The following is a 24,528-nucleotide window of genomic DNA, read 5'->3' as shown; positions in this document are numbered from 1 at the left end:
TAGTTGCTGCTACGTATGTGATGCTGGAGGTACGATCAATTTTTTTTTCCTTCTGTGTGGGGAGCAGGATGTTTCTCTCCAAAACCACCACTTACATACCACAAGGAAAAAAAAAATATTCCTAGTGAAACACACGTCAGAAAACGTAACAGCTTCACTCATCATTCCATATTGGAATATTTTCTATAGCAAACTACTTTTATTCCACATACAGGATGAGTTTCAATGGAGCTTCATGGATGAAGTCGACAGTTGATACTGACGTAGTAGAAGGACTATTCGTTTCTTAAGGACCGATAGTTCGTCAAATAAATTATTTGCAAAAGTTAGCTACGCCTTCCAGCTACTTCTCTGCTAGTCGCTGCTCCAACTTAGATATCTCCCGTAGCGTTGTACAATCTCTGCATTACCCCCGTTATAGAGTACAGCCTCCTCTGCTTACCAGCATTCTTCAACGCTGGTCTACATCTCGCTATTTGTGCCGAAATATTGTACTCATAGCCAGTGGTTCACATAAGCGAAAAGATGAAAATCAGATGGAGCAGGTTGATCAAACACTTGCCCTCGAAAACATTGCAGAACGTCTTCATTGCCCCTGCAGAGTGTGGCCGAGAATTGGCACGAAGGAAATGCATGACAGTTAAGTTATGTGGGGTTGCATGAAATCAGGCGAAATCTCTCAGCAGGCATTCATACTTCGCGGAAGACACTATTGTGATAGGCATCTTTACGCGCTCACTGTGCACTCAAAACTGAGAAGAGCGACGTGGTGCGATCGACGTACAAACTGAAGACACTGTCCATTACATCTGTACAAAGTTACATTGCATTTTCACTGTGGTTTCCGTTACACAGCCGCAATATCTGGAAACGCGTGTAAGTGCACGGAGGTACCAAAAGTCGCCAGTCTGAGCGTTCCTCGACTGACGCCACTGCCTCCAGAGGAGGACAGGCAGGCTGTGAAGGTACTACGTCGAGCGCAGTGCCAGGTTCTTTATGGAGACGAGCACAGGCTGTCGGCAGTGCGGGACCTTCCAGCATTTGCACAGGGTCAGCAGTACTCTGGAGGAAGTGCCAGAGGGTAGACCACAGCAGCGTGGCACGACAGGGAGGCACAGGGAATCGCAAGAGGAAATGGTGTCATTCTTCCGAAACTGAGACAATTAGAGAGGGGAAACGAAAGAACGTAAGGTAAAATGGAAATTTACCGACTTAAAAAAACAAAGAAAAGAAAAAATGGAAAAGCACTGTAATGAGAAAAACTGCACAAAGAACAGAAACACGTAGAAAGTTTGGTAGCTCGAGTATTTAAGATAAAAAAATCGCCTGTGCATGGTGATAAATGTTACCTGCCCAGAATGGTATCATATTTAAGATTCAATAAAGTGCACTGGAAATGTTCGAAAGTGGGCATAATCAAATGAGAAAATGACTAATGACTGTTCTAACAGATGTATTGTTAAGTTGGATTTATCGTGTAACTGGCGAACTTTATCGTGTAACTGGCGAACCTGGCAATGCTTCTTAAATTGCTAAGTATGTATGGTAATTGGATATGCTTATTCTCCCTTCTCTCTGTCCGTATCCTCCTTTCCTCTCCCTATGGCCATTTCCCATCTGTCCATCTCTTCTCCCCACCTCCCTCTCTGAGAATGAGCGTTGTTTATCGTTACTGTAAACGAAACCTGAATTGGAAACTGAAGTTGGTTAAAGTGAATGGGTAAATCAGCTGGGACCATTGGCATATGGTGTATGAGAGAGACCACTCCACCTGCTGCATCTGTGAGGAAAGTAGCTTCAATGATGGTATTTTGCATTATACTAATCTGCAAATGGGTAGCATTATAAAATTTCAGAAGATGGAGATTGTGTAGTATTCTAAACATAACACGATAGTTATAAATACAACTCTCTTGTTTGCAGTTAAACCAACAGTTAGAATGAAAGCAAAACAGCAGATTGTCATGTACACAGTTTTTGTACAAAAATAATACATAAGGAGAATGAAAACATAGGGTGTCGCAGAAATGTTGTGTCAAACTTTGAGGTGTTGTAGAGGATGTCTTGAGGAACAAACTGACGATAGGAGCCAGTATCCACAAATGTCATGGAAATTTGGAAATTTGTGGTAAGGTCTTATGGGACCAAACTGCTGAGGTCAGCGGTCTCTAAGCCTATACACTAACTAAACTAACTTAGGGCATTGACAACACTAACACCCATGACCAAGGGAGGACTCAAACCTCTGACAGGGGAGTTGCACGGGCTGCGACAAGGCGCCTGAGAGTGGGCAGCTACCACGCGCGGCATACAAACATTATCCTTTAAGGCAACACAACATCACATTCATAGGAGACAATGCCTGTGTACGCAGCAAGTAGCTCCATTTTCTCCACTGGCGATAATGGCAATCAGTCACGATCACTGAATAACAAACAACACTGAGAGATGTTCTGCTTGCGGCCCATCAGTGTACAGAGTCACATTTGCTGCTGATGGGGTGGCCTACCGGCAGGCGCTGGTACCTATAACTTCGACGGTCTGTAGCGTCGTTGGATGCCGTTTCCGGACACGAGTTCCTGTCCTCGATTTTTTCCTCAAGACACCCGCTACAACCCCTCGAATTTTGTTGCAACATTTCCAATCACCTTGCATTTGGGAGAAATATTTTGTCTAATTATTTATATGTCCTGTTATCTTAGTTAAAAGTGATGGCAACAGAGAAAATGAAACCACATATTTTTACAGAATGCCACAGCATTTTCTGTCACACAGTCTGTTTTAACAGGAAACCTGTACATTTTCATTTAGAAAATATGTAGTGTAAATCTATGCGTATGTTTTTACAGTATTGTGTAAAAATTTGAACTACAGCCTCTGACAGAGTTTGGTGAGTAGTCCTGTAACATTAATGTAGATGAATTATGAACTACACTTACCTTACTGTCCTTCTAAATACTCAACTCCCATAACTATGCACTGCTGAGCTGTATGATACATGTCCTGGAAACTTCGCACGAAGTGTTCCTATGGGATGGTGTTCAAAAGCTGTGTCACGTTTCGTTGGATTCAGGAATACAGTGAAATCTCTTTCTTTTCAAAGCGAGGTTGAGACGAGGGAATAGGAAAAAGTATGGAGGATTGAGATCCGGCGAGTATGGTGGATGTTAAAGTTACACCACCTCGTTCGTTGCCAGGAGTTGTTTGACGATACCGGCCGTGTGTGGGCGAGAGTTGTCGTGAACAAAAAAACCAGGAACCTTGCTGGGTGTACTGGGGTCTTATCCTGCATAGATATTCAATAAAACGGGTCAAGATTTCAACATACCGTGCTGCGTTGAATGTCGTTCCCTCAGGTAGAAATCCCTTGTTGATCATGTCTTGAAAGAGGTGATGATCATCGTTTTGAAGCGTGATTTTTCGGTTCTGACTTTTGTCGGAGATCGCCATTCCATTCTTTGCCGTTTCGTTTCAGGGCTGTACTGGAGACACCAGGTTTAATCCTCAGTGACAATACGGTTCAAGAAATTGGGTGTCAGACCCACCATTTCAACAAAATCCTGTGAAGCCTCTAAACGTGCCTGCTTCTGATCGTCAGTCAAGTGATGTGGCACAAAACGAAATGTTTTCCTCTTCCCTAACTCCTGGGTAAGGATGTGTCGCATGGATTCATGGTACATCTGCAGTTCATCCGCCATCATGCGCACAGTTAATCAACAGTCGTTCGTGATTAATGTCCTCACTTTTTCAATGGTTTCGTCACCGACGGCGGAAGCCGGTGGTCAGCTACCGGAATTGTCCGAAACACTTTCCCGGCCTCTTCTAAAGCGGGTGAACCATTCCCACACACGCTTCATGCACAGTGCTTGATCCCCATAAACATGCACCCACATTGCATGCGTTCCTTTTAGTGTCTTGATCTACTGCTCGCTCATTGTGTTCTCAGTACAGAACTAACGCACTAAACAAGTACCTCATCCAACAGGTCTAACACGGAAAACACCCCCAATGCTCAACTGAACTACGGTGGGCACTGGTTGTCAACACCGGCCGCTACGCAGGTGCAGCGTTGCGAGTCGCCAGTGTTGCCTGATCGACCGTTCCGACTTCCTTCACCAAACTTAATTGTCAGAGATTGTAGATCACTCAAGTACTTTGCCAAATTTTCGATAACAACTGTGAGTAATTAATTGTCTTGTTACAGTAGTATAGAAGATACAGATAAACAGTGACTAAGTGCAATTACTTCTTGTTAATTATAACTGTCGCCAGTAATATTACATTACCTGATTTATCGATCCTTCTGCCACTTCATGACAGAATAATTACTGTTCTATAAATATTTGTTTATTTAGAACGAGTTTACGTCTAACTGGACCATCATCAGAAAACAACTAACTAGTGTTTACAACATGAAGCAGTGCCACACTAAGATTCGTTGGAAGAGTGTTAACGAAGTGTAGTCCACCGATGAAGATGGTAATTTACAAACCCGTTGTTCTACCAATATTTCAATACGGCTCGTTGCCTTCTTTGTTCCAGGCTGTACTGACAGAGCAAATGCGGAAGTCTGAAAGGAGAGGTGCGCCTCTAGTTACAGCTTCATTTAGCAAGCGCGAAAGCGTCAGGCAGAACCTCATTCTACTTCAGCGGCAGGCACTAGTAGATTGACTTTCTGCATCGCCGTCTGCTTTGCTGAAATTACAGAGCGTTTGTTCCCAAAAGAACCAACCGCTATACTGATTACTGCTGTCTTTGACATTCTTACAAAAAATAATTCAAGAAAACCTTTTTTGTACAAATCCTTTTCCTACTTCTAGAACTAGCCGCATTTTAAAACTGTACACACATTTCCATTCGTTTGAACCAACAATGGAAACCTTTTATTCCGCTTTCACGTCGGTATCATGGTGTTGGAAGGATTCAACACGTTCTCGAGATGGTGAAATGTGGTCTCCACGCTTTTTGTTTGTTTCTTTGTTTTTGACAGAAGGAAAAAACAGTAAGTGGTTTGGTGACAAATCGGGCGAATATGAGCAGTGAGAGTTTATTTCGATTCTTTTCTCTGTGAGATAAGTTGTTTGACGTGCTCTGCGACAGCTACCACTGTCGTACTGAAAACTGGTGGAGTATTTTCGGTTCCTTTTCCTGAGTTCGTGCCTGGCTAGCGGCAGGCACACTTGTGTAGCAACTGTTTACCTGTCCTCTGAAAGAATCGTCACAACATTTATATTTCTGAACAGCTAAAACCGTCACCACATCACCAGAACACAGTTGCACGTTGATATTATCAACAGAAATTTGAGTCTCAATACTTCAAATAATTATTGAATGAAACAAACAATTTAAAATGCTGACATAATTTAGCCATTAAAAGGCATAACTTACATGAAAGGTTTAATGCAAAAGTGAAGTATTATGGTTATTAACTGTGCCTATGTCTAGAGGCAACGCAACGTACCGCAAGGAGCACAGGTTACCCACACTATACTCATCCTTTATTTGAGAACGAGAGCACTTAGCAAATTTGAACACACCTTACACAGAATTTCAAACCTTTTTGAAACTTTTTCTCGCTTTTCGTGTGTCTGTGAGAAATGCCATTTGCGAGGTGACCGACACTGCACACCGTTCACATTGCAGTGCTGTCTCGCTGTAGACGGCGCAGGATACAGTGGCCGACGTCCAGTAACCAATTGTCGTCCAAAGCACTGGGCGAGTTCATTCTGTTGTCCCGAAGGGGAGGCCGAGAGGTGTTTTGCGCTTTTCCGCTGGTGAGCGATGACAGACTCTAGGTGCACGTCCTGCCGTCTTTCTCAAACGATTTTACACAAACTATTAGGTTGAAAGTTTCATTTTTGTCTTACATAAAGCTTTATATGTCAGGTTCATCATGATGTGCCCATCATCCCGTTAATGGTCATAGTTATTGTGAAGTTCACATGGAAATAAGATACTGTGTTCGATAAAGTGTGGAATAAAAATAGACGTCGCTACGATTTCGCGTTTGATGCATATTACATAATACACTATTGGCCATTACAATTTCTAAACCAAGAAGAAATGCAGATGATAAACGGGTATTCATTGGACAAATATATTATACTAGAACTGACATGTGATTACATTTTCACGCAGTTTGGGTGCATAGATCGTGAGAAATCAATACCCAGAGCCACCACCTCTGGCCGTAATAACGGCCTTGATACACCTGGGCATTGAGCCAAACAGAGCTTGGATGGCGTGTACAGGTACAGCTGCCTATGCAGCTTTAACACGATACCACAGTTCATCAAGAGTAGTGACTGGCGTATTGTGACGAGCCATTTGCTCGGCCACCATTCACCAGACGTTTTCGGTTTGTGAGACATCTGGAGAATGTGCTGGCCGGGGCAGCAGTCTAATATTTTCTGTATGCAGAAAGGCCCGTACAGGACCTGCATCACGCGGTCGTGCATTATCCTGCTGAAATGTAGGGTTTCGCAGGGATCGAATGAAGGGTAGAGCCACGGGTCGTGACAGATGTGAAATGTAGCGTCCACTGTTCAATGTACCGTCAATGCGAACAAGAGGTGACCGAGACGTGTAACGAATGGTACCTCACACCATCAAGCCGCGTGATACGCCAGTATGGCGATGACGAATACACGCTTCAAATGTGCGTAAACCGCGATGTCGCCAAACACGGATGCGACCATCATGATGCTGTAAACAGAACCTGGATTCATCCGAAGAAATGACGTTTTGCCATTCGCGCGCCCAGGTTCGTCGTTGAGTACACTATCGCAGGCGCTCCTGTCTGTGATGGAGCGTCAAGGGTAACCGCAGCCACAGTCTCTGAGCTGATAGTCCATGCTGTTGCAAACGTCTTCGAACTGTTCGTGCAGATGGTTGTTGTCTTGCAAACGCCCCATCTCTTGACTCAGGGATCGGTACGTGGCTGCACGATCCGTTACAGCCACGCAGATAAGATGCCTGTCATCTCGACTGCTAGTGATACGAGGCCGTTGGGATCCAGCACGGCGTTCTGTATTACCCTCCTCAACCCACCGATTCTATATTCTGCTAACAGTCATTGGATATCGACCCACGCGAGCAGCAATGTCGCGATACGATAAACCGCAATCGCGATAGGCTACAATCCGATCTTTATCAAAGTCAAAAACGTGACGGTACGCATTTCTCCTACTTACACGAGGCATCACAACAATGTTTCACCAGGCAACGCCGGTCAACTGCTGTTTGTGTATGAGAAATCGGTTCGAAACTTTGCTCATGTCAGCACGTTGTAGGTGTCGCCACCGGCGCCAACCTTGTGTGAATGCTCTGAAAAGCTTATCATTTACATATCACAGCATCTTCTTCCTGTAGGGTAAATTTCGCGTCTGTAGCACGTAATCTTCGTGGTGTAGCAATTTTAATGGCCAGTAGTGTATTTACAACAAACATGAGTGGAGGCTTCCGTTTAGAACGGCACTTTCGCGACAAGACCTGCCCAGAAACTCCGCTGCTACCGCTCCCCCCACGCATGCCGAGGGCTGTCTGCGAATCTACCATACTGTAACAGGTGAGGGTTGACCTTAATCATTGCCTGCAGCGATTCCTGTCGGCTTTGGAAGCGCTTTTAATTCAGAAGCCGTGAAACGCTCCTCTGGTCCCTCTTTGTCTGGATCTTCTTCTGACCACAATCGTCATGTCGCGTTTCGTGTGTAATACCACTGCTTGTCGGTCGGAGTGGCCGAGCGGTTCTAGGCGCTTCAGTCTGGAACCGCGCGACCGCTACAGTCGCAGGTTCCAATCCTGCCTCGGGCATTGATGTGTGTCATGTCCTTAGGTTAGTTAGGTTTAAGTAGTTCTAAGTTCTAGGGGACTGATGACCTCAGATGCTAAGTCCCATAGTGCTCAGAAGCATTTGAACCACTGCTTGTAAACAACGTTGAACAATCCGCCGCAAAACAGAAATCCAGCAACTTCACACACCGTATGGCCGTGAGCACGATCTCACACTATCGCCCATTTTTGCCACTCCGTCGCGTCCTTACATTTACCTTGTATACGTACTAGGTCCTCTTCAAACAAAAATATGTCACTGATCGCTACGTAAAGGCAGCAAACGCTGAAAGACTCATCTGTGCGTGCGCACTGAGGTAAATTTTTTTTTTTCCGATGAGCTCATATCACTAAACGACACGTAGCTTTGGAGGTGTAAAGCTCCGTCATAAAGCAGCTTTTCCTAAAACTAACCGCAAATTACCCAGAGCATTCTCAAACAGTGTTTCATAATGAGAGCAACTGTGAAAAACTCCTCATACAATTTCAGTCCTCGTCAAATTTTTTGCTCCGTTACCAACCCCACGAAATAATGCAAGGAAGTAGGTGTGCTTCGCAGTTTTCACTAGCGTGCGCAGCAATAATCGTAAAATAATGAAAGCAAAATAATTAGAATTTTACGTCTTCAAACGTATGAGGATCATCGTTTCAAATCGTATCAAGTGCATAGATCATAATTTTACGGGAAGCGGACAAAAGTTTCGCTTTCTAACCAAATGAAGTATATCAAAATTCTCGCAAGAAAAACCTAGGTATTTAAATCATACTCCAGAATTTCTCGTGATTGATATCATTTCCCAATGCGTGAAGGCGCCATTTTAATTTTTAAATTGCAGTCCAGAAGTTTCGAACCAATTCACTGAACAATTTTGATCGAATCATCTCTTCACAAAATACGATTTGGAACGTTCATTTCCATTTTTTATTTCTTTTATTGTTGGACACAGGCCATGACGCAAGAAGATAGAGTCATTAACATGTTGACGGTAGATGGGTGTGTTACAGTCTTGCACGTAGCCCTTCTTCCTCGTACAGGAGAAGGATCAAGTGCCAGACTCTTCTTATTCTGTAACAATGAGTAACTCAGCTGTATACCGCAGGATAATCATGAAGTCTCGAAAACAGCATAACAATCTAACGCTTTGGTAGCAGTACTATAAACAACAATGTGACGGACCCCCCCATATGACACAACAATGGAATTTCAACTGCCCTGTCCTACGTGATGCTTTCCAGTTCCCCCAGATTTCATAGATGTCACTTCCATCGTGTAACGGAGTCTGTGATCTTGTTCCATTTTGTCCGGTACATTGTAAACTACATATTTTTTGTTTTTTCCAGGGAGAATACTGGGATGCTTGCACGCTTGAATCTGCCTTCTTTGCGATTACGACGCGACCGAAAGTCATCAGAACGTGGGTCTCGTTTGAAGTACCTAAAGCGAAATGGGTATCCTCTGGTCATAACTACATGTAACAAAGCTCAATCGAAGTAGAAAAACAAGTATTTATGCAGTCTTTCCCACAAATAACGCATCAGTGCACCGACGTTACAGATTTCATTGGAAAAAGTGCATCAGGTATCTATTAATTTTCGCAGCCATAATTCTCATTCTGCTAAAAGCCTTTCTGCGGTGGTAACACCGGTTCTTGGCAGACCTGTAGAGCTCGGCTAACACTTGGATGGGTCACCATACGTGTCTGCTAAGTACAATGTAAAGTTTTTTTTTTTTTTAAATTACCGCTACCAGTCACAAACTTTGCCAAGTATTATTCAAAAATGGTTCAAATGGCTCTGAGCACTATGGGACTTAACTTCTAAGGTCATCAGTCCCCTAGAACTTAGAACTACTTAAACCTAACTAACCTAAGGACATGACACACATCCATGCCCGAGGCAGGATTCGAACCTGCGACCGTAACGACCGCGCGGTTCCAGACTGTAGCGCCTAGAACCGCTCGGCCACTCCGGCCGGCGCCAACTATTGTATTACTTATTTGTTTAACGACATGTTTCGAGGTAATATCTCATCTTCAGGTTAAATTGCATTACACGAACAACTTAACAATAATAAATTGTTCTTGTAACGCCATTTAGCCTGAAGATGAGCTATTATCTCGGAACATGTCGCTAAATAAATAAGTAATACAATAGTTGGCAAAGTTTGTGACTGGTAGCGGTAATTTAAAAAAAAAACTTTCACATATTTCTTGAGTCGGTCAAGGTCGAAAAATAGTCTAAATGGCTACAAATGCCAAGTTCTGTTGGAAAGCGGCGTGCACTCAGCCCTTGTGAGGCCGATTGAGGAGCTACTTGATTCAGATGTAGCGGCATCGGTCACGAAAACTGACATACGGCCGGGAGAGCGGTGTGCTGACCACACCCCCCTCTGTATCCGCATCTAGTAACGCCTCAGAACAGGATGACATGGTGGTCGCTCGGTATCGTTGAGCCTTCAAACCCTGTTTGGACGATGTTTATTGTGTGTGTTTTAATTCTCATCCTACTTCCTTTAGTTCCCTCTCCCATGGTCAAATAGGCCTACTTGGTGAGCGAAAGATCACGGTGACAATCAACACCACAGTTTTAGCTGCAAGAGAGGGATAGCAGTTATCGCTGAAACAACCGGTTTTCGTTTGCAATGGGTATTTTCAATGCCAGTTCAATCAGACTGTTATAACCACGCAAAATAACCGGTTTCTGAAATAACTAGTTTTCTATTTTGTTATTGCTGTTATTTTTCTGAAATACACGCAGGAAATGGAGAAAGATTGAAAAAATTTTGACTCCATCAGATTCGATGTACTCAGAATCAAAATATTAAATAGGCAAATAGAAGAAAACTTGGTCTGTCCACCTTTTATCGTAGTCGTAAGTAGCTGACTACTACCAAAAAAAAAAAAAAAAAAAAATTACCAGTATCCCCCCCCCCCCCCCCCCCCGATTTTAATTTTTTGAAACTCTGCTCAAAAATCATGTTCTAACTTGAGGTCATACTGGTACGACTAACTGAACGTTAAGAATAGTCAGTGATAAAGGGTGAAAACTGAGCTTTAACAGCTCTATTTTTGGTGTTAATTTGTTCATATTCAACAACTACAAGCACATAAAGGCATGTTACGCAGGGACACCAGCTACACTATGTAATCAAAAGTATCCGGACACCTGGCTGAAAATTACTTCCAAGATCGTGACGCCCTCCATTGGTAACGCTGGAATTCAGTATGGTGACGGCGCACCCTTAACCTAGATGACAGCTTCCACTCTCGTAGACACACGTTCAAACAGGTGATGGAAGATATCTTGGGGAATGGCAGCCCATAATTCACGGAGTGCTGCACGGAGGAGAACTGTCGATGTCCGTCGGTGAGGCCTGGCACGAAGTCGGCGTTCAAAAACATCCCAAAGGTATTCTATAGGGTTCAGGTCAGAACTCTGTGCAGGCCACTCCATTACAGGGATGTTATTGTCGTGTAACCTCTCTGCCACAGGACGTGCATTATGAACAGTTGCTCGATCGTGTTGAAAGAGGCAATCGCCATCCCCGAATTCCTCTTCAGCAGCGGGAAGCAATAAGGTGCTTAAAACATCAATGTAGACCTGTGATGTGATAGCGCCACGCCAAACAACAAGGGGTGCAAGCCCCTCCATGAAAACCACGACCACACCGTAATACCACTGCCTCCGAAACTGTTGTCACTACACACGCTGGCAGATGACGTTCACCGTGCATTCGCCATACCCACACCCTGCCATCGGATCGCTACATTACGTACCGTGATTCTTCACTCCATACAACGTTTTTCCACTGTTCAGACATCCAATGTTTACGCTCCTTACACCAAGCGAGGCGTCGTTTGGCTTTTACCGCCCTGATGTGTGGCTTATGAGCAACCGCTCCACTACGAAATCCAAGTTTTTTCACCTCTCGCCTAGCTGTCACAGTACTTGCAGTGAATTCTGATGCAGTTTGGAATTCCTGTGTCATGGTCTGGATACATGTCTGCCTGTTACACATTACGACCATCTTGAACTGTCGGCGGCCTCTGTCAGCCAACAGACGAGGTCGGCCTGTACGCTTTTGTGCTGTACCTGTCCCTTCACGTTTCCACTTCACTATCGCATAGGAAACAGTGGACGTAGGGATGTTTAGGAGTGTGGGAATGTCGCGTACAGACGTACGACACAAGGAACACCCAGTCACCTCAACACGTTCGAAGTCCGTGAGTTCCGCGGAGCGCCTCATTCTGCTCTGGTTCAAATGGCTCTGAGCACTATGGGACTTAACTTCTGAGGTCATCAGTCCCCTAGAAATTAGAACTACTTAAACCTAACCAACCTAAGGACATCACACACATCCATGCCCGAGGCAGGATTCGAACCTGCGACCGGAGCGGTCGCGCGGTTCCAGACTGTAGCGTCGAGAACCGCTCGGCCACTCGGGCCGGCCATTCTGCTCTCTCACATGTCTAATGACTACTGAGGTCTCTGATATGGAGTACCTGGCAGTAGGCGGCAGCACAATACACCTAATGTGAATAACGTACGTTTTCGGGTGTGTCCGGATGCTTTGTATCAGGTAGTGTATGAATGAACTGTTAAGTTTTCAGTTTTCTGCTCGTTTTTTCTCCCGTTTTTAATCTTTTAAGGCAAATTGAAAATTATACGCAACTGCTACAGCACTTTGTAACATACTTCCAGACTAGGGATGATGGCAACCTGGAATACAACTTGTGTCCTACGATGAGAAACTACCACATAGATCTGATCAGCCAAGTCTCGCAGACCGCGTGTAGACGCTTACCTTCTAACAGGCCGCGCGGCATGCTGAGAGGTACAGTAGCGTCACTGCAATGCTGCACTAACTATTAAGCCGCATGTCTGTTCACCACTTCTCTCGGCACTGTTATTAAACTAGCCCTGATCGCTTTCTCAGTTTTCAATAATAACGCAATACTTCAAAGCCGTGCAAATTTTCGAATAAAAATTACTCGTTATTTAAAAATATTTTATTCGAAAACGAAAAATTTTAGCCCTGCCACTGCGGCTATTAGATATTTCTTTTTTTAAATCTAGTAATTAGTAGAAAGTAACAACCCCTGTTACAACTGTGACCAAACAAATACCGAAAGATACCCATTATTCATTAACCAGTATCGGTTAAAACGATCGCGTTTTCCCATCGCTATTGCAAGATCAAAAAAGTGGCAACAGCCAACAGAACAGCGGGCTAGTAACGTCGGCTGGGAAACATGTCTTTAACACAGTATCTATTGAACTGTGGGCTGCGGTGTGGATAATATCATTTGATCCGGTTCATGTTTTTTTACAGTACTACATTTACCATAGGACAGAGTACGAAATAACCCGATCTGACGCAACAGCGTTATGGAGCTGCCACAACTGGGGTGAAAACGCATGAAACTGTATTATGACCTCGGTTGCATTTACACTACACCAAGAAGAAATGCAGATGATACACGGGTATTCATTGGACAAATATATTATACTAGAACTGACATTTTCACGCAATTTGGGTGTATAGATCCTGAGTCATCAGTACCCAGACCAACTACTTCTGGCCGTAATAACGGCCGTGATACGCCTGGGAATTGAGTCAAACAGAGCTTGGATGGCATGTACAGGTACAGCTGCACGTGCAGCTTCAACACGATACCACAGTTCGTCAAGAGTAGTGACTGGCGTATTGTGACGAGCCAGTTGCTCGGCCACCATTGACCAGACGTTTTCAGTTGGTGAGAGATCTGGAGAATGTGGTCGCCAGGGAAGCAGTCGAACATTTTCTGTATGCAGAAAGGCCCGTGCAGGACCTGCAACACGCGGTCGTGCATTATCCTCCTGAAATGTAGGGTTTAGGAGGGATCGAATGAAGGGTAGAGCCACGGGCCGTAACACATCTGAAATGTAACGTCCACTGTTCAAAGTGCCGTCAGTGTAACCAATGGCACCCCATACCATCACGCCGGGTGATACGCCAGTATGGCGATGACGAATACACGCTTCCAATGTGCGTTCACCGCGATGTCGCCAAACACGGATACGACCATCGTGATGCTGTAAACAGAACCTGGATACATGCGAAAAAATGACGTTTTGCCATTCGTGCACCGAGGTTCGTCGTTGAGTAAACCATAGCAGGCGCTCCTGTCTGTGATGCAGCGTCAAGGGTAACCGCAGCCGTGGTCTCGGAACTGATAGTCCATGGTGCTGCAAACGTCGTCGAACTGTTCGTGCAGATGGTTGTTGTCTTGCAAACGTCCCCATCTGTTGAGTCAGGGATCGAGTCGTGGCTGCACGATACTTTACAGCCATGCGGATAAGATGCCTGTCATGTCGACTGCTAGTGATACGAGGCCGTTGGGATCCAGCAAGGCGTTCTGTTCCCTCCTGAACCCACCGATTCCACATTCTGCTGACAGTCATTGGATCTCGACCAAAGCGAGCAGCAATGTCGCGATACGATAAACCGCAATCGCGATAGGCTACAATCCCACCTTATCAAAGTTGAAATCGGATGGTACGCATTTCTCCTCCTTACACGAGGCATCACAACAACGTTTCACCAGGCAACGCCGGTCAACTGCTGTTTGTGTATGAGAAATCGGTTGGAAACTTTCCTCATCTCAGCACGTTGTAGGTGTCGCCACCGGCGCCAACCTTACGTGAATGCTCTGGAAAGCTAATCACTTGCGTATCAGAGCATCTTCTTCCTGTCGGTTAAATTTCGGGTCTGTAGCACGTCATCTTCGTGGCGTAGCAATTTTAATGGCCAGTACTGTAATACGTTTAGATATGATGCTCCGCATATAAGGCTCACGCGCTTAAGGTGATATGTTTTACACAATGACCTTTTTGGGGGAGGAGGAGGAGATTAGTGTTTAACGTCCCGTCGACAACGAGGTCATTAGAGACGGAGCGCAAGCTCGGGTGAGGGAAGGATGGGGAAGGAAATCGGCGGTGCCCTTTCAAAGGAACCATCCCGGCATTTGCCTGAAGCGGTTTAGGGAAATCACGGGAAACCTAAATCAGGATAGCCGGCGACGGGACTGAACCGTCGTCCTCCCGAATGGGAGTCCAGTGTGCTAACCACTGCGCCAGCTCACTAGGTGACCTATTTGCAAAGTGATCGGACGGTTTAAGGTGTTTTATAGACAGGCGTCTTTTTTTCAAGTATCAGTGATAGGGCATTGGGGGTGGGGTGTGGGGATTGTGGTCTAGTGGTCTGGCCGGTAAGTGACGACGTCCAGAGGCCTTTGTGAGACGTGGTGTGACAGCTGCTGCGATCGATGGTAGGGCCACCTGAGGCTCGGCATGCGCCGCGGCCGCCGCTCCTGCAAGGTCCCGCTAAACAGCCCTAATTACCCAGCCCGGCTCCCAGACAGCCCCTATCGATTTCCCGCTCCACTGCTCATTGCGAGAACTCCCCCTCCCCCCCCCCCCTCCCCCAGGGACTAGTGATGTAACGCTCATACTCACTTATTCGCACGCGAAGCTATTCCTCCGCACCGACAGCAACGCACCGGCTGTTTCAAAACGAACACCGGCGTTTTAGGGCTTTCAAGCATTCATCACAATCAGCTTAAAATTATAGGCAATGCACCAAATGGAAGAGCAACTCAAACAGCTTCTCATAAAAGTGTTCACTATGCGCACCGTTAGGCAGGCAGCACACATCGAGTCCATAGGCGAATTTTTCCCAAAACGTGGTCAGTGCGTCTGGCATAATTGTTGCCACACTGCTGCCTCTGAAGCCGGGTAAATAAGCTGCTAGCGGAGGCACATAGACATCGCCCATTATGAACTCTCGAAGGTGAAATGTCTCATCGCGTCAGATCGTGTGTGGACATGGAGATCGTGCGAAACAAGCTTTGTCATCCAGCGGCCAATCCAAGAAACGTCATTTAACCCTTGTATGATACGAGCTTTGGAAAAAAAATATATATAGCGTGTTTCTTCAGTCGAAATTGATTGTAGTAACTGTGCTGTGGCTGCTTACTTCATACATCGTAGCGCCTGCTGCTTCGGCATCCCACTTCACGTCCAACCAACATGGGATGCCTGTATCGCATGCGGTGCGGTCGCAAAACACAGACACTAAACTTGTTACAGTGAACAGAGAAGTCAATGAACGAACGGACAGATCATAACTTTGTGAAAATAAAGAATGTAAAATTTTTACTCGAAGGAAGAGTTGAAACAAGCACCTCTCGTTCCGCAGCTGCTCACGCTAAACACGGGACCACGCCGCTCTTGAGCTTACATTATCCTTTATGTTGCATATCTTCCACATGGACTACTCAGTTTGTATATTTTGCTTATTTTTGTTATAGTTCCACATAACCTCTTCCTTTTTCTCGATTGACCTGTGTTCAGTTTTTCAAGGCCTATCCACTGTGCCAACTTATACACTCCTGGAAATTGAAATAAGAACACCGTGAATTCATTGTCCCAGGAAGGGGAAACTTTATTGACACATTCCTGGGGTCAGATACATCACATGATCACACTGACAGAACCACAGGCACATAGACACAGGCATCAGAGCATGCACAATGTCGGCACTAGTACAGTGTATATCCACCTTTCGCAGCAATGCAGGCTGCTATTCTCCCATGGAGACGATCGTAGAGATGCTGGATGTAGTCCTGTGGAACGGCTTGCCATGCCATTTCCACCTGGCGCCTCAGTTGGACCAGCGTTCGTGCTGGACGTGCAGACCGCGTGAGACGACGCTTCATCCAGTCCCAAACATGCTCAATGGGGGACAGATCCGGAGATCTTGCTGGCCAGGGTAGTTGACTTACACCTTCTAGAGCACGTTGGGTGGCACGGGATTCATGCGGACGTGCATTGTCCTGTTGGAACAGCAAGTTCCCTTGCCGGTCTAGGAATGGTAGAACGATGGGTTCGATGACGGTTTGGATGTACCGTGCACTATTCAGTGTCCCCTCGACGATCACCAGTGGTGTACGGCCAGTGTAGGAGATCGCTCCCCACACCATGATGCCGGGTGTTGGCCCTGTGTGCCTCGGTCGTATGCAGTCCTGATTGTGGCGCTCACCTGCACGGCGCCAAACACGCATACGACCATCATTGGCACCAAGGCAGAAGCGACTCTCATCGCTGAAGACGACACGTCTCCATTCGTCCCTCCATTCACGCCTGTCGCGATACCACTGGAGGCGGGCTGCACGATGTTGGGGCGTGAGCGGAAGACGGCCTAACGGTGTGCGGGACCGTAGCCCAGCTTCATGGAGACGGTTGCGAATGGTCCTCGCCGATACCCCAGGAGCAACAGTGTCCCTAATTTGCTGGGAAGTGGCAGTGCGGTCCCCTACGGCACTGCGTAGGATCCTACGGTCTTGGCGTGCATCCGTGCGTCGCTGCGGTCCGGTCCCAGGTCGACGGGCACGTGCACCTTCCGCCGACCACTGGCGACAACATCGATGTACTGTGGAGACCTCACGCCCCACGTGTTGAGCAATTCGGCGGTACGTCCACCCGGCCTCCCGCATGCGCACTATACGCCCTCGCTCAAAGTCCGTCAACTGCACATGCGGTTCACGTCCACGCTGTCGCGGCATGCTACCAGTGTTAAAGACTGCGATGGAGTTCCGTATGCCACGGCAAACTGGCTGACACTGACGGCGGCGGTGCACAAATGCTGCGCCATTCGATGGCCAACACCGCGGTTCCTGGTGTGTCCGCTGTGCCGTGCTTGTGATCATTGCTTGTACAGCCATCTCGCAGTGTCCGGAGCAAGTATGGTGGGTCTGACACACCGGTGTCAATGTGTTCTTTTTTCCATTTCCAGGAGTGTACTTCAAATTTATTATGAAAATGAAAACTTAGCAATAATGCGCTCTCTCAGGTAATAATTATATGTCCATTGTTGTAAACAATGCGTGGTAGATGCATACATATGTGTTGTTGGAAAAAAATTCGTAGTTAGGAACGGCGCTTTGTTGAAATTACACCTGGTATTATGCTTTATAAGTAATGGATGACGATACACGCTTTGAAAGAAGCTGCAAGCTCGTGCAGATTTTGGAAGATATACATACGAGTGATAGTGAATCAGTTTTTAGAAACGGATATGAGAGTGAGGCGACGGGATGATATGCAGGTTGGAGAGGAGGCGGATGTTAATGAATGTGAAGATGATTAAAATGGCACTTCAGGAAACCACTGCACCTACTCTTGTATCTGGAAGTGCTATAAAAAGTGCATAACAAGCATATCTGGAGGACGAGAAGCTTAAAAGTCGACGTTAAAACTGTTTCTTTGTAGATAAAAAGGGCCTTGGGATCTGAAAGAACCCGGGGGTTGAAGCAATGCTTAATTAGTCATGTATTTGGTTGCGCCAATGAAGCAGCGCACCGTCTTGGTGCCGAATAAAGTTTTGCCGTTCAGCTTTTTCCAGTTGGGAAGAGAGCCATAGATCTAGAGCACCAAGATATGAAACACCAGTTACAGTTGCTTCACCGAAAAACGAAGCGCCCTTGAACTATCCACTGGAATGTGGTACAAAATAAGTGAAACAGAATAAAAATAAATTTAGGGGTGCCTCGTTGCAGCTGTCCCATCTCATGGGAATTTTCTGTCATACGGGCACATTGTGTGCATTTGTTTGTAATGACTATTCGTCACTGAAGACGTCTAGAAAATCTACACTGTCATGCAGCAACATTTCGTTTGCGATGTTGGCACATAATCCCTGGTCTGATGGCTGTAGAGCTTGCAACGCAGGTATACAAACAAAAGTGTTTTGAGTTTCTCTTTCATGTATCAATTGTAACTATGTTAAATGTAATAAATGCTACAAAGCCTTATAATCCAGATATTCTTTCCGAAACAACCGGTACTTTGCCGCTGCAAAGCATAGCTGGTGGTAGCTCAATGCTATTTTAACTTACAACATGAAATACACGCTTCTGGGATAACACAGTGTACGCGAGATAATTCAAGAGGAATTTGATATGGGTATCAGACGCAGGAAGTAGGGCACAAGTTTTGTTATTTGAGTATAAAAATAATTATTTAAATAGAAAACAACTTAATGTAACAAGTATTTAAAACAGACTAAAAAGTATCAAATAGTATTTCCTACCCTCCCACAGATTCCTCATTCCACACAAATAGTCTTGAAAATTTGGGCTCTAGAATTTATAGTAGCTATGAAAATGCTTGTGTGAGTTATGACTGGAAACGTGTGGCATATGGAATAGATAACAATAAGGATATGGCCTATTCATGCATCAATTATGTATTGTATGCTCGCCACGTTTTTCATTTTAAATTCTAGAAGTATTTTCGTATCTATTAATAATTCACATGCACAAATTATCAGAACTATCCGTATGGTGTAAGGAATCTGTATGGGGCTAGGATAATTTGATATATTTTAGTCAGTTTTAAAAACGGATTACATTAGGAATTCTTTTTATTTAAATAACAATTTTCTGCTTTGAAGTACATGTGTGTCAAATTTTTGAATTGATTAAAAAACATTTTGATGAGATTATAAAAGAGATTTCTGTTCACCTAAGTCAACCAATACTTTGCTTCCTCCTACGACCATCTCACGGAAAGAACTCTGAGGTAAAATAAGGAAGAATCGAGCTCATAAAGGGACTTACCAGCAACCGTTCATACCACGGACCATTCGCAAGTTGAACGGAAAGGAGGAAATAGCAGTGGTAAACAAAGTACCATTCGCCACACTCCAGACAAGAAAGCGCGTTAATACTGCATTGTCATCGAGCCTAGATCTATGTTAAAAGCTTCATGTCTCTAACTCATCGGGAAATTATAATGGTAAACATAATACCGCCGCCACACACACCGGACAAGAAAGCGTGTTAATACTGCGTTGTCATCCAGTCCAGTGCTATATTGAAACTTTCAAGTCTCTAGCTCTTGAGGAAACTTACTTAAAATCAACTATAAAATTAATATGGAACAGACAGACAAAAAGCAGACCTGATACAAACATGTTGAAACTATATATATATGAAGACAGTAACTGTTCTCGAAAGAACAGATTACTGTTGTTGATGGTGCAGCTTTTCCCTGGAATAAATGATGACTAAGTGAAACCCTCAGCTGCCGACTGGTGTTGTTGATATACCTCGATGTGGACAGCTGAAAATGTGTGCCCCGACCGGGACTCGAACCCGGGATCTCCTGCTCACATGGCAGACGCTCTATCCATCTGAGCCACCGAGGACACAGATGAATAGCGCGACTGCATCATGTATTCCAGGGAAGAGCTGCACGGTCAACAACGGTAATCTGTTCTTTCGAGAACAGTTACTGTCTTCATACAGGGTGTTTCAAAAATGACCGGTATATTTGAAACAGCAATAAAAACTAAACGAGCAGCGATAGAAATACAACGTTTGTTGCAATATGCTTGGGACAAACAGTAAATTTTCAGGCAGACAAACTTTCGAAATTACAGTAGTTACAATTTTCAACAACAGATGGCGCTGCAAGTGATGTGAAAGATATAGAAGACAACGCAGTCTGTGGGTGCGCCATTCTGTACGTCGTCTTTCTGCTGTAAGCGTGTGCTGTTCACAACGTGCAAGTGTGCTGTAGACAACATGGTTTATTCCTTAGAACAGAGGATTTTTCTGGTGTTGGAATTCCACCGCCTAGAACACAGTGTTGTTGCAACAAGACGAAGTTTTCAACGGAGGTTTAATGTCACCAAAGGACCGAAAAGCGATACAATAAAGGACCTGTTTGAAAAATTTCAACGGACTGGGAACGTGACGGATGAACGTGCTGGAAAGGTAGGGCGACCGCGTACGGCAACCACAGAGGGCAACGCGCAGCTAGTGCAGCAGGTGATCCGACAACGGCCTTGGGTTTCCGTTCGCCGTGTTGCAGCTGCGGTCCAAATGACGCCAACGTCCACGTATCGTCTCATGCGCCAGAGTTTACACCTCTATCCATACAAAATTCAAACGCAGCAACCATTGCTGCACGAGAGACATTCGCTAACGATATAGTGCACAGGATTGATGACGGCGATATGCATGTGGGCAGCATTTGGTTTACTGACGAAGCTTATTTTTACCTGGACGGCTTCGTCAATAAACAGAACTGGCACATATGGGGAACCGAAAAGCCCCATGTTGCAGTCCCATCGTCCCTGCATCCTCAAAAAGTACTGGTCTGGGCCGCCATTTCTTCCAAAGGAATCATTGGCCCGTTTTTCAGATCCGAAACGATTACTGCATCACGCTATCTGGACATTCTTCGTGAATTTGTGGCGGTACAAACTGCCTTAGACGACACTGCGAACACCTCGTGGTTTATGCAAGATGGTGCCCGGCCACATCGCACGGCCGACGTCTTTAATTTCCTGAATGAATATTTCGATGATCGTGTGATTGCTTTGGGCTATCCGAAACATACAGGAGGCGGCGTGGATTGGCCTCCCTATTCGCCAGACATGAACCCCTGTGACTTCTTTCTGTGGGGACACTTGAAAGACCAGGTGTACCGCCAGAATCCAGAAACAATTGAACAGCTGAAGCAGTACATCTCATCTGCATGTGAAGCCATTCCGCCAGACACGTTGTCAAAGGTTTCGGGTAATTTCATTCAGAGACTACGCCATATTATTGCTACGCATGGTGGATATGTGGAAAATATCGTACTATAGAGTTTCCCCAGACCGCAGCGACATCTGTTGTTGAAAATTGTAACTACTGTAATTTCGAAAGTTTGTCTGCCTGAAAATGTACTGTTGTCCCAAGCATATTGCAACAAACGGTGTATTTCTATCGCTGCTCGTTTAGTTTTTATTGCCGTTTCAAATATACCGGTCATTTTTGAAACACCCTGTAGTTAAAGGCTACCCAGCCATTGACCTTCGTCTGTGCGAATGCGCACTTACGGGAATCGCCAAAGCGTGCGCGAGTAATGAGTGAATGGGCAAATGTCTATAAGGTACAATACATATATGTAGAATTGTGGAATTGTGGACAGTTGGGAATGTGAGTCTCACGGGAAGCGTGCAAGGGATAAGTCCCTGCAGTCACGCCATTCATCTGTGTCCTCGGTGGCTCAGATGGATAGAGCGTTTGCCATGTAAGCAGGAGATCCCGGGTTCGAGTCCCGGTCGGGCACACATTTTAAGCTGTCCACGTCGAGGTATATCAACAACACCTGTCGGCAGCTGACGGTTTCAGTTAGTCATCATTTATTACATGTTGAAACGCCTGGCTATTACGGAGAGTGCAAGAATAGTAGAGGGCATAATGACAGAAAACACTGGTATCTTACAGGCATACTTTATTCTGTAGAAGGGGCAGGAACGTATGAACATAGAAGAAAGCAGACAAATTGCTAAATGGGCAGAACGATGTGATGCCTAATTCGTATTTTGCTTTCTTCAACACCTCGCTGCAATTTCATATTGTCCTCTTGTTATCCTATCTTTCTCTACATTTTGATATTCGGATGTACAGAGTGAGTACTAGGTCTTTCTCTGGTTACAAAAACTACTACTTAGGAACTGTTCTACGCACAGCTCTGCACTTTGTTGAAAATGACGCCTTAGCTCAAAGCTTTTTATGGATGCCACTCCACAATACTCTACTGTTGTTTTGCGAGAGGTATCTTAACTCGAAGTTTTTATGGGCACATTTCTACATGTGCTCTGACAGCGTCTTGTTTGTACTCTCTCTCTCGTTATAAGTAGCGTAATTTAGGAGCACTGCTGTCACATTGGGGCCTACACTGGAGGAAGTCCAATGTGTTTCTGATTTCATGAAACAAGAGTTATTGTCCAGTAACAGATCTTAAGTGCCACTGATCGAGATCCTTCGGGTGTGAAAAGCTTCAAAGGATGATACGAAAAGTTTAAAGTGACTGCAAGTGTTCGTGACAAAGCGAGAAGCAGTAGACATTAAGTGACATGTCACCGTTCCTGCGGTATGTGTAGCATTTAAACGCAACCCACAGAAATCGATGCGTCGTGTTTCCAGAAAAACAAACAGAGTCCGTGCAGAATATCGCGGCGGGTAGATACGCAGACGACAGAGAGAGCGGTAGCAGTGGGGGCTGCGAGCGGCGCAATAGGGGAAATGCCGAGCGCTGGAGGGGAAATTGACGTTCTAAATTGAAACCTAAGCGCACATTTTTTTTTTTAATATTAGGGAGGACCCCTACACACCCACACTTGCATTGTGACCACTCAAAAAGATCTGTCACATCTGCTTTGGTCAGTACCTCAAAAGAATTTCACTCAAAATGCAACTATTTATTACCGCCTGACTGGTTAACAATTTGTAACTTGACAGAGAAGTGGCACGAGTGGCGAATTTTGAGTAAAACCTTCGCATTTATCTTGTTGCCATGTTAAAATTTGCTTCTTTTACCAAAAGACAACAGAGTTCACACAGTATCGCGTCCCTAACATGTTGTGCAGATGCAATTTTCAGAGAATTCTGAAACAATGGCTTAGTAAGTGAGAAGCTTGGGAAATGTAAGGTCAGTATCTTATGGAAAAGCACATCCTCGGTACAAAATAAGTGTGTAATGTTATCACTTATGTTGTTCCAAAACCATAGCATTTCCCGTTTCATCAGCTACTGAGGGCCTTAAAATTCATATTTTGTCACCAAAAAAATCTGTGGCTAGTGGAATAACACAGTAGATAAAGAAGTTTAGCATAATAATCACTTGGCAAAATACTTTCCTCTTTCCGTATCATCATTCGCTAAAATCTCATTTCGATACCTCAAACCGTTACGAAACATGAGGAATGTTGTGAATATTTCACTGCGGCTTTATCACTGGTGCAGGGTGATGGCAAATGAGTACGGAACATCAGACCAATTTTCTGGAGATTAGTGACAGATAAAGATCTCCACCCAAGTCTAAAGAAAACAGTATGTTAACTATATTTTATACACAGCAACATATTATTAATATCCACCAAACGCAAAATTATAGTGACCCCTATTCTTTATCGTAAACTTTTTTGAATTTCACACAGTGTCTTACTACCACATAAATATCAAAATAACTATGACCATTAAAGAAATGACGGTCACATCATAAATCTCACATATAAAGCACTAAGGCACGCACAAATGAATTTTTTTACCAAGTATTTCTATAAAATCGTTTGAGAAAGATTGCACGGTGTGCGTCTCAGTTCTGCCATCGCAGAGAGGCCGAAAGGTGACAAACACTGATGGCCTCCCCTTCTGAACAACCGCCCAGCTCTTTGGACGAAAACTGGTCATTGCACATTGGACACTGCGTCCAGCATGGACTCTAAAACTAGAATTGCTGCAACGCCACTACAACAAATATGTGGGGTATTACGGGAAGTGGGGCACCTGAAGAGACACTACTAACAAGGGAACCTCCCCATCGCACCCCCTTCAGATTTAGTTATAAGTTGGCACAGTGGATAGGCCTTAAAAAACTGAACACAGATCAATCGAGAAAACAGGAAGAAGTTGTGTAGAACTATGAAAAAAATAAGCAAAATGTACAAACTGAGTATTCCATGCGCAAGATAGGAAACATCATGGATAGTGTGAGCTCAGGAACGTCGTGGTCCCGTGGTTAGCGTGAGCAGCTGCGGAACGAGAGGTCCTTGGTTCAGGTCTTCCCTCGAGTGAAAATTTTACTTTCTTTATTTTC

The 24,528-nt window shown here is 44.9% G+C and overlaps 1 protein-coding gene and 1 non-coding gene across 2 annotated transcripts in view; both read right to left on the bottom strand.

The window, feature by feature from the left end:
* Positions 1–24,528, bottom strand: part of LOC124552591 (corticotropin-releasing factor-binding protein) — a 1,062,428-nt gene that overhangs the window by 877,606 nt on the left and 160,294 nt on the right. The gene's annotated exons all lie outside the window — the stretch shown is intronic.
* On the bottom strand, positions 20,007–20,080 carry Trnat-ugu. The gene has a single exon. It is a non-coding gene; the product is annotated as a tRNA-Thr (tRNA).

Source organism: Schistocerca americana, chromosome 10 (genome assembly GCF_021461395.2).
Source record: "Schistocerca americana isolate TAMUIC-IGC-003095 chromosome 10, iqSchAmer2.1, whole genome shotgun sequence".
NCBI lineage: Eukaryota > Metazoa > Arthropoda > Insecta > Orthoptera > Acrididae > Schistocerca > Schistocerca americana.
This window is presented reverse-complemented; position numbering and strand designations above follow the sequence as displayed.